We start from the raw sequence: 9,186 nt of genomic DNA, 5'->3' as shown, positions 1-9,186 counted from the left end.
AGAAAAGACCCTGATGCTGGGAAAGATTGAAGGCAGGAGGAGAAGGGGACGACAGAAGATGAGATGGTTGTATGGCATCACTGACTTGATGGATGTGAGTTTGCTCTGGGAGTTGGTGATGGACAGGGAAGCCTGGAGTGCTGCAATCCATGGAGTTGCAAGGACACGACTGAACTGATCTGAATCTTGGAAGCAACATCCCATCAGTTTTGTCATTATTCCTTAGAAACAAATCACTAGGTCCAGACCACAGTCAGGGACTGATATAGCTCCCAAAGACCCATACCTCCTGGTACTCATATTCTGGTGTGATCCCCTCATCTCTGTGTGGACAGGACCTGGTTACTTCTCTACTCCCATCAGGAGGTAAAAACCATAGAGGGGCTGTATGATACAAAAGAATTATTACAATCTAGTCAGTGAGTGACTATAACATTAATGAAAATTCCATATGGTACCCTATGGCTTAGGGAGAGTAGCTAAGGAAGGACAAACTTGTCCTCCTAGTTTAATCTTACTTAGGTTTTCCAAATAGATTTTTAAAAAATGTTTATTCATTTATTTGGTTGCACTGGCTCTTAGTTGTGACACACGGTGTCTTCAGTCTTCGGGGTGGCATGCAAACTCTTAGTTCCAGCATGTGAGATCTGGTTCCCTGGCCAGGGATTAATCCCAGATCCCCTGCATTGGGAACACGGAGTCTTAGCCACTGGACCACCAGGGAAGTCCCAGGTTTTTTTTTTTTTTTTTCTTTTAAGAATAAAACAGGGTGAGCATGTATTGCTGGAAAAAAAAGAAAGGAAGGACAAATTTGGAAAGGGGATCTCTTATGAAGACTGGGGGGCAGACCTCATTGGAGACCGTGAAGTTCAGCCCACTGGGCAGAAGAGAAATTTGCTGGTTTGCTCAGCCTGGGACTGGTTAGGGACTGGTTACTGGCAAGCAAAAAGCAAGGTTCTGGACCGCAAGCGAGCCTGCAGGGGAAAATTGGCACCAGTGCATACAGGAAGCCATTGGCTGCCAATGCAGGCAGGAGGAGCCCTTCAGGGCACTGACTTCCCGGTTGAGAGGGCTGCAGGCCCTCTTAGTGCTAGACCAGAGGGAGGTTGCAGGATAACCACGTGTGCTGGGCCCGTGGCTGGGGAAGAACTCCACTGGATGTCCTTATGGCCGTACCACTGACCACAGCCCCTCCTCCTCCAGTGCCCACTACTGAGAACTTTATTGCGCTCACTGCAAAGGAGAGATGCATAAAGGAATTCTGTCCATTCTTACAAAGCAAGAAGAGTGAATTGAGAGCTGAGAGACAGGTTATTTACTGCTACAGGAGCCATTTTAGAAGCTGCGTGCCACAGCTGTGTTATCTACTGAACAAGTGAAATTCATTATGAAAAGCTTCCCACAAAGGAAACTTCAGGCCCCCAGTGGTTTCCCAGGTGAATTCTGTTAAACATTTAACGATGAAATAATGTCAGTTTCACAGAAGCTCTTTCAGAAAATGGAGGAGAGAACTTCCTAACTAGTTTCATTAGACCAATAAAACTCTGGCATCGAAACCTGACAATAACTTCACAAAAAATTACAGCTTAATATCCCTTGTGAACACAGATGCAAAAATCCTTAAAATCTTAGCAAATCCAGATATTTATATATGTAAATTATGATCCATCATGTCCAAATAGGGTTTATCTCAGGAATGTAAGACTAGTTTAACACTTGAAAATCAATCAGTGTAATCCACCATATTAATCAGAATACAGGTTTTATCTATTATTGCATGCGTGCTCAGTCGTGTCTGACTCTTTGAGATCCCATGGACTGTAGCCCACCAGGCTCCTCCATCCCTGGGATTCTCCAGGCAGGAATACTGGAGTGGGTTGCTATTTCCTACTCTAAAGGATCTTCCTGACCCAGGGATGGAACCTATGTCTCTTGCATCTCCTGCACAGGCATATTCTGTACCACCTGGGAAGCCCCGTATCTGTTACAACACACTCTCAAAATCTAATGAAGCTCTGTCCTGACTAGCTTATAGAGATTAAAAATGTATATGTAAATAAGAGAAACCCAAATATTTCTTTAAAAAAGTATTTTGCTTCTTACATTTTAAATATGTGGGCTATTTAAAGAAAAATATTGTTACTAAAATATTGTGGTCAAAGCTATGAAAGCAAAGAGGTTTCCTGATTTTCACAGATGTTCTAACCAAAACCTTAAAAAGAAATTTAATTGCTTCTTAATGATAATCTAACATCTAAAGCAAATTTCAACTTATAAAATTAAAGCCTACACTAAAGATACCACTTTTAAAACTTAAAAAAGTATTATATAAGGAAGTAGCCCTCACTGGTTTTACATTCATTAATACAAAAACAAAAAGTTGCTTAGTCTAATTTCTAAATAAGAAAGACATATTCAATTGTCACAAATTGGCCCCATACTGACAGAGAGAGAAAGGTAAAGAGAAAGGTTATTTTAAACAATTCTCATACTGCTTGATGTTATCCAAAACTATTAATATTTCTCGACCTTTAATATTTTTATAACAAAAATAATCCAAACAACAGGGACAAATTTGTTCTAAATTTACAAAGATATTTATCTGGGAAACTCAGTGGAGGACCAAGTCTTGTTTTATCTCCAGTTGATTATAATCTGGAAAAATGGTAAGGGTTGAGTAAGCCTGGGAACCCAGCCTCAAGGCATTTAAGTATTTCAGTTACTTCAAAACTTTAAATATGTTTAATAATAGTTGGCAAATCTGGTTGGATCAAGATTTTTCCCTTGATAAAAGGCAAATAAATGCTTTAACAGCTCATGGATTTTGTTTTTCCTACTAGGAAATACCTTCAATACTCTATGAATGAACAAAGACATTACAGGTAAAATGCTTCAAAAACTATAAATTACACATGGTACTCTCGTTAAAAGGAAATGTCACTCTGCACATCACCCCTAAATACTGGTAAGATAAACTGAGTGGTCCTGGGGAATGCTGTTCACTGACTCAGGTACACAGTCATATTCCTGATGATGCAAACAACATTCCCAGCAAGCATACAACTGGATAACCCTCTATAATACAAAGAGGAGAACAAAAGAGATGAATGAAAATCAGTATTAAAACTGTACATTTACATTTATACTTAAACGTTTTATTAGTTTTCTCTTACTCTTACCTTTTTACCTTTTGTTGATTCCTGTTTTCTGTCCGCTCAACTCTTTAAGCTGTCTAATTTACTTTTTGCAAAAAATTACAATGATAGCTATTCTTCTGATTTTTAATTATGTTATCTAACTTTCAAAATCCTCTAAAATATTACCAACCTAAATATGTCTCCATACTTAACTGGCTTTCAGTCCCCCTAAGGAGAACTTTACAGGGTGGACCCTTCAGCCTCTTGGTATGGAATTGATGTTCTTGTATAATCCCTTCCCCTTGAGTGTGGGCTGGATTCACTGGCTCACTTCAAATGAAAATAATACAACCGAAGTGATGGGTGTAACTTCGAAGGTTAGGTTATAAAAGACTGATTTCTGTCTTGGTTTTGGATTCTCTCTCTGTCTCTCTCTCTCTCTCTCTGTCTTGGATTCTCTGTCCCGGACCCCACCCCACTCCCCACCCCCACCCCCCACCGTCCTCTCTCTCTCTCTCTCTCATAGATAACAAGGGCATTTAGAAAGCCAACGCAGGTGGAAAAGAAGGGGTCTGCCAGCAACCATGGAAGTCAGCTTGAAAGTGGATCTCTGTTGCCCCAACTCCCCACTTGAGAATAAGACCTCAGTCCTGGCCAACAGTTTGACTGCAACATTATAGGAGATCTTGAGCCAGAGGCACCAAGCTAAGTCATGCCCAGAGCCCTGACTCACATACACTAGGAGATATGAATATTGTTCTGTCTCTCAGTGTTGGGGTAATTTGTTCTACAGCAATAGATAACTACGCCAGCCTTTGACTGCATGAATCACAATAAACTGTGGAAAACTCTGAAAGAGATGGGAATACCAGACCACCTGACCTGCCTCTTGAGAAACCTGTATGCAGGTCAGGAAGCAACAGTTAGAACTGGACATGAAACCACAGACTGGTTCCAAATAGGAAAAGGAGTACATCACGGCTGTATATTATCACCTTGCTTATTTAACTTATATGCAGAGTACATCATGAGAAACGCTGGGCTGGAGGAAGCACAAGCTGGGATCAAGATTGCCGGTAGAAATACCAATAACCTCAGATGTGCAGATGACACCACCCTTATGGCAGAAAGTGAAGAGGAACTAAAAAGCCTCTTGATGAAAGTGAAAGAGGAGAGTGAAAAAGTTGGCTTAAAGCTCAACATTCAGATAACTAAGATCATGGCATCTGGTCCCATCACTTTATGGGAAATAGATGGGGAAACAGTGGCTGACTTTATTTTGGGGGGCTCCAAAATCACTGCAGATGGTGATTGCAGCCATGAAATTTAAAGACGCTTACTCCTTGGAAGGAAAGCTATGACCAACCTAGACAGCATATTAAAAAGCGAGACATTACTTTGTCAACAAAGGTCTGTCTAGTCAAGGCTATGGTTTTTCCAGTAGTTATGTATGGATGTGAGAGTTGGACTATAAAGAAAGCTGAGCGCTGAAGAACTGATGCTTTTGAACTGTGGTATTGGAGAAGTCTCTTGAGAGTCCCTTGGACTGCAAGGAGATCCAACCAGTCCATCCTAAAGGAGATCAGTCCTGGGTGTTCATTGGAGGGACTGATGTTGAAGCTGAAGCTCCAATACTTTGGCCACCTGATATGAAGAGCTGATTCATTGGAAAAGACCCTGATGCTGGGAGGGATTGGGGGCAGGAGGAGAAGGGGATGACAGAGGATGAGATGGTTGGATGGCATCACCGACTCAGTGGACATGGGTTTGGGTGAACGCTGGGAGTTGGTGATGGACAGGGAGGCCTGGTGTGCTGCGGTTCATGGGGTCGCAAAGAGTCGGACACAACTGAGTGACTGAATAGACAACTAAGGCACTTACACTACACTTATTCACATTTCTTGGAACCTTAAAGAAACCCAAGGGATATTTTTTAAAAAAAGGAATAAAATATGGGATTCATAATACAAACTATGGCCCTATTATTTTCTCATACATTTAGATAGGAATTGTTGCATGGTTTTAAAACTTAGACCAATTAAATTCAGGCAATAATTAATACTTACCAGCACATCCTCAGGACTAAAATTTTCATAAATGAAAGTACATGCTTACAAATCAAAATATGACCTGTATTTTGAACATATTTCTCTGGAAAACCCTGACATGAAAAGTTGAGAGAATTTTGATGAGGAAATTGGCTCAGCCAAGTAGAGGTGCTTACAATAGACAGAGACAACCTGTTCCCTGTACTTCACAGTTTTCTGCAGAATCTATAAATAGCTAACATTGTTTTCATTGATGCCTTGAGTCAGCCAGCTCCAGGGCAGGCTGCCTAGACTGACTGCTTTGCAAAATGCTAGCTTGTCAGTTTCCCTCTAGAAAAGCAGACAAGAATCATGGTTTCCAGACATCCCACATCTCCCGGCTCTCTTTTATAAATCCTCCCTTTTAAAAGCCCTGTTGACAAGCACCTATTGATACTCTTTCATATGAGTAAGTCTGTTTGCATGTAATTAACTTCTTCCATATTATTATTTGACAGGGGTATACATACAAGGAGTCTACAAAAACGTGTCAAAAGGTTGAACCTGGGACATTCTCTTATTTAGAGGTCAGAAGCAAAGCAGTTAATGAGGGTATCAACAAAGTTGGAAAAACTAGGAGAAGGTATCCTTCAGAAAACCAAGAGAAGAAAGCCAGAATACTGGAGTGGGTAGCCTATCCCTTCTCCAGGGGATCTTCCTGACCCAGGAATCAAACCAGGATCTGCATTGCAGGTGGATTCTTTATCAACTGAGCTATCAGGGAAGCCCATCCTTCATGAAACCAAGAGAAGAAAGTGTTTCCAGAAGTAGGAATAACTGTCAAATGTTGCTGAGTGGTTGTATCTAGGATTTGGCGACTTGGAAGTCACTAGTTACCCCCACAGGTGTGGTTTCAGTGGACTGGGGGCAACAAAAGCCTTACTGAAGTAGGATGAGGAGAGAATGAGGGATCTATTGGTTCTGGCTGTAAAGGAGATCAGAGAAATGAAATGTGGTTGGAGAGGCATGGTGAAGGAGGAAAGTGAGGATTGATTTTCAAAAAAATATTAAGTTTTGGAACATAATAGATAATACTTTCAGATGATTCAGTTCAGTTCAGTCGCTCAATTGTGTCCGACTCTTTGTGACCCCATGAATTGCAGCACGCCAGGCCTCCCTGTCCATCACCAACTCCCGGAGGCTACCCAGACCCATGTCCATTGAGTCAGTGATGCCATCCAGCCATCTCATCCTCTGTCATACCCTTCTCCTCCTGCCCCCAATCCTTCCCAGCATTAGGGTCTTTTCCAATGAGTCAACTCTTCATATCAGGTGGCCAAAGTATTGGAGTTTCAGCTTCAGCATCAGTCCTTCCAATGAACACCCAGGACTGATCTCCTTTAGGATGGACTGGTTGGATCTCCTTGCAGTCCAAGGGACTCTCAAGAGTCTTCTCCAACACCACAGTTCAAAAGCATCAATTCTTCTGTGCTCAGCTTTCTTCACCCTCCAACTCTCACATCCATACATGACCACTGGAAAAAATATAGCCTTGACTAGACGGACATTTGTTGGTAAAGTAATGTCTCTGCTTTTAAATATGCTATCCAGCTTGGTCATAACTTTCCTTCCAAGGAGTAAGCGTCTTTTAATTTCATGGCTGCAATCACCATCTGCAGTGATTTTGGAGCCCCCAAAAATAAAGACTGACACTGTTTCCACTGTTTCCCCATCTATTTCCTATGAAGTGACGGGACCAGATGCCATGATCTTAGTTATCTGAATGTTGAGCTTTAAGCCAACTTTTTCACTCTCCTCTTTCACTTTCATCAAGAGGCTTTTTAGTTCCTCTTCACTTTCTGCCATAAGGGTGGTGTCGTCTACATATCTGAGGTTATTGACATTTCTCCCGGCAATTTTGATTTCAGCTTGTGTTTCTTCCAGCCCAGCGTTTCTCATGATTAAAAATTACAATAAAACATTATATATAAAAAGTCTCTCTCCCACTCCTGATTCCCATTTGAATTATTTCTTGTAAATTCTTCAATGCTTTTCTTCCTGCGCACATAAGAAAATGGTATTATTTGTCCCTATTTTTATTGCAAAAGGCAGGAAACTAATACATACATAATGTTCTCCATGTTTCTTTCTTTCTTTCTTTCTTTTTTTTTTTTTTTTAACAAACTAAACAATACATACATGCAACTATATCGATAGGGTAGACTTTCCAGAGTGGGATTGCATATGCTAAACACACATTGATAGATATTTCTCAATTGCCATCCATAAGAGTTGTATCAACTTATACTCCTATCAGTCATGTATTTCCCATGGTCTCATTGAGTGCTATCAAACTTTTTTGATTTTTAACAATCTGAACAGTGGAAAATGGTATCTGAGAGGATTTTCTTTTAGAGATGAAAACTAGAAAAACAGAAAGAAAGCCTGAATACACAGGGGAGAGAGAGGGGGAGAACCTGCAGAAGATTCCTTTTCTAGGTTGGAGGAACAGAATCCACTGCACTGGTGATTCATTTCATAGACCCAGATGCAGGGGCTTCTTGGTACATTTTGAGGGTACAAGTCTCTACTGATTGCTTCTGTTTCTCACTTGAAATAAGAATTGAGGTCATAAGGTAATAAGCCAGGACAGGGGAAGGAGTGTTGAAGATGTGAAAGACAAGGTGTAAACTGCTTTGCTTAGAGTGTAGGGGAATAGTCTGTCCATCGTAACTAGGATTGCTGAGCAGCTCTGAAGACCCCCTTGAGACTTGCAGCCTTAAACTGAAAGTGAATTTTAAAGGAAAAGGAGCTTTCATGCATGAAGAAGACCACTGCTTCAGGGAGATGTGAGAGGGGAAAAAAAAGCAAAGCATTTATCTGGTGGCCGTTTGGTTGCTAAGTTGTGTCTGACTCTTGCGACCCCATGGGCCCATCAGGCTCCTCTGTCCATGGGATTTTCCAGGTAAGAATACTGGAGTGGATTGCCATTTCCTTCTCTAGGGGATCTTCCCAACCCAGGAATCAAACCTGGATGCCCTGCATTGTAGGCAGATTTTTTACCAACTGAGCTATGAAGGAAGCCCAAGCATTTATCTAGTATTTAACAAATATTTTGGCGGACTCTCCTATATAGAGACTATTGCTGGGTGCTGGCTTGTCACTTACTTTAAAAATTTTATTATCATTATTTTTGGCCACCAAGCAAAGTGTGGGATCTTAGTTAACTGACCAGAGAAGGAACCAGGGGTCCCCTGCATTGGGAGTGTAGAGTCTTAATCACTGAACCACCAGGGAAGTCCCTGGCTTGTCACTTAACGCAGATCACAAGCATATTTAAGTTGGCTGTTCACAAAATCTGATTAAGGTAAGATTATTCACTCTGCAAACAAAAATACAAAAAGTTACCATGGGATCTCTTTATATGAACTTTTCCTAAATCTGGGGATGGGCGTTTTGACTCTTGATAGCCTGGACAAACAGCTTCTCAGAAAAACACGCGCATATACAAATTTGCAGACAAATGCAGGTGGTTTAGAATCACAAATAATCTCTCAAATTTTAGGGAAATAAAACTTACCTATATTTTAAACAGTGTACTGTTTTAGTATATTTTGAATGATTCAATTTACACAAAGCTTTCCAGGAGCTACTTCATGTTGTGTATTTGATGCCTCAATAAGGGCTCAGAATCTGAAATCATTTTACGTTTCCAAAAAGTTTAAAAAATAGTATAGAGTTCCCCTATACTCTTCTCCCAGAACTCCCTGAAGTTTATATCTTACATAACTGTAGCTCAATTATCAAAACTATTGATAACAATACTATTGTTTCCTGATACACCTTATTCAAATTTCATCAGCTGTCTCATTCAAGTCCTTTTTCTGTTCCGGAATCCAATACAGGATTTCACTTTGCGTTTAGTTGTCTTGGACTTGACTTTCTTCTTTTAATCCAAAGTGGCTGTGTGTTCTTGGGCAAAATTAATGTCCAAACCTTTCCTCTGTCTTACTAGACGTGAT

Source organism: Cervus canadensis, chromosome 5, assembly GCF_019320065.1.
Source record: "Cervus canadensis isolate Bull #8, Minnesota chromosome 5, ASM1932006v1, whole genome shotgun sequence".
NCBI classification, from domain to species: Eukaryota; Metazoa; Chordata; class Mammalia; order Artiodactyla; family Cervidae; genus Cervus; species Cervus canadensis.
This window is presented reverse-complemented; position numbering follows the sequence as displayed.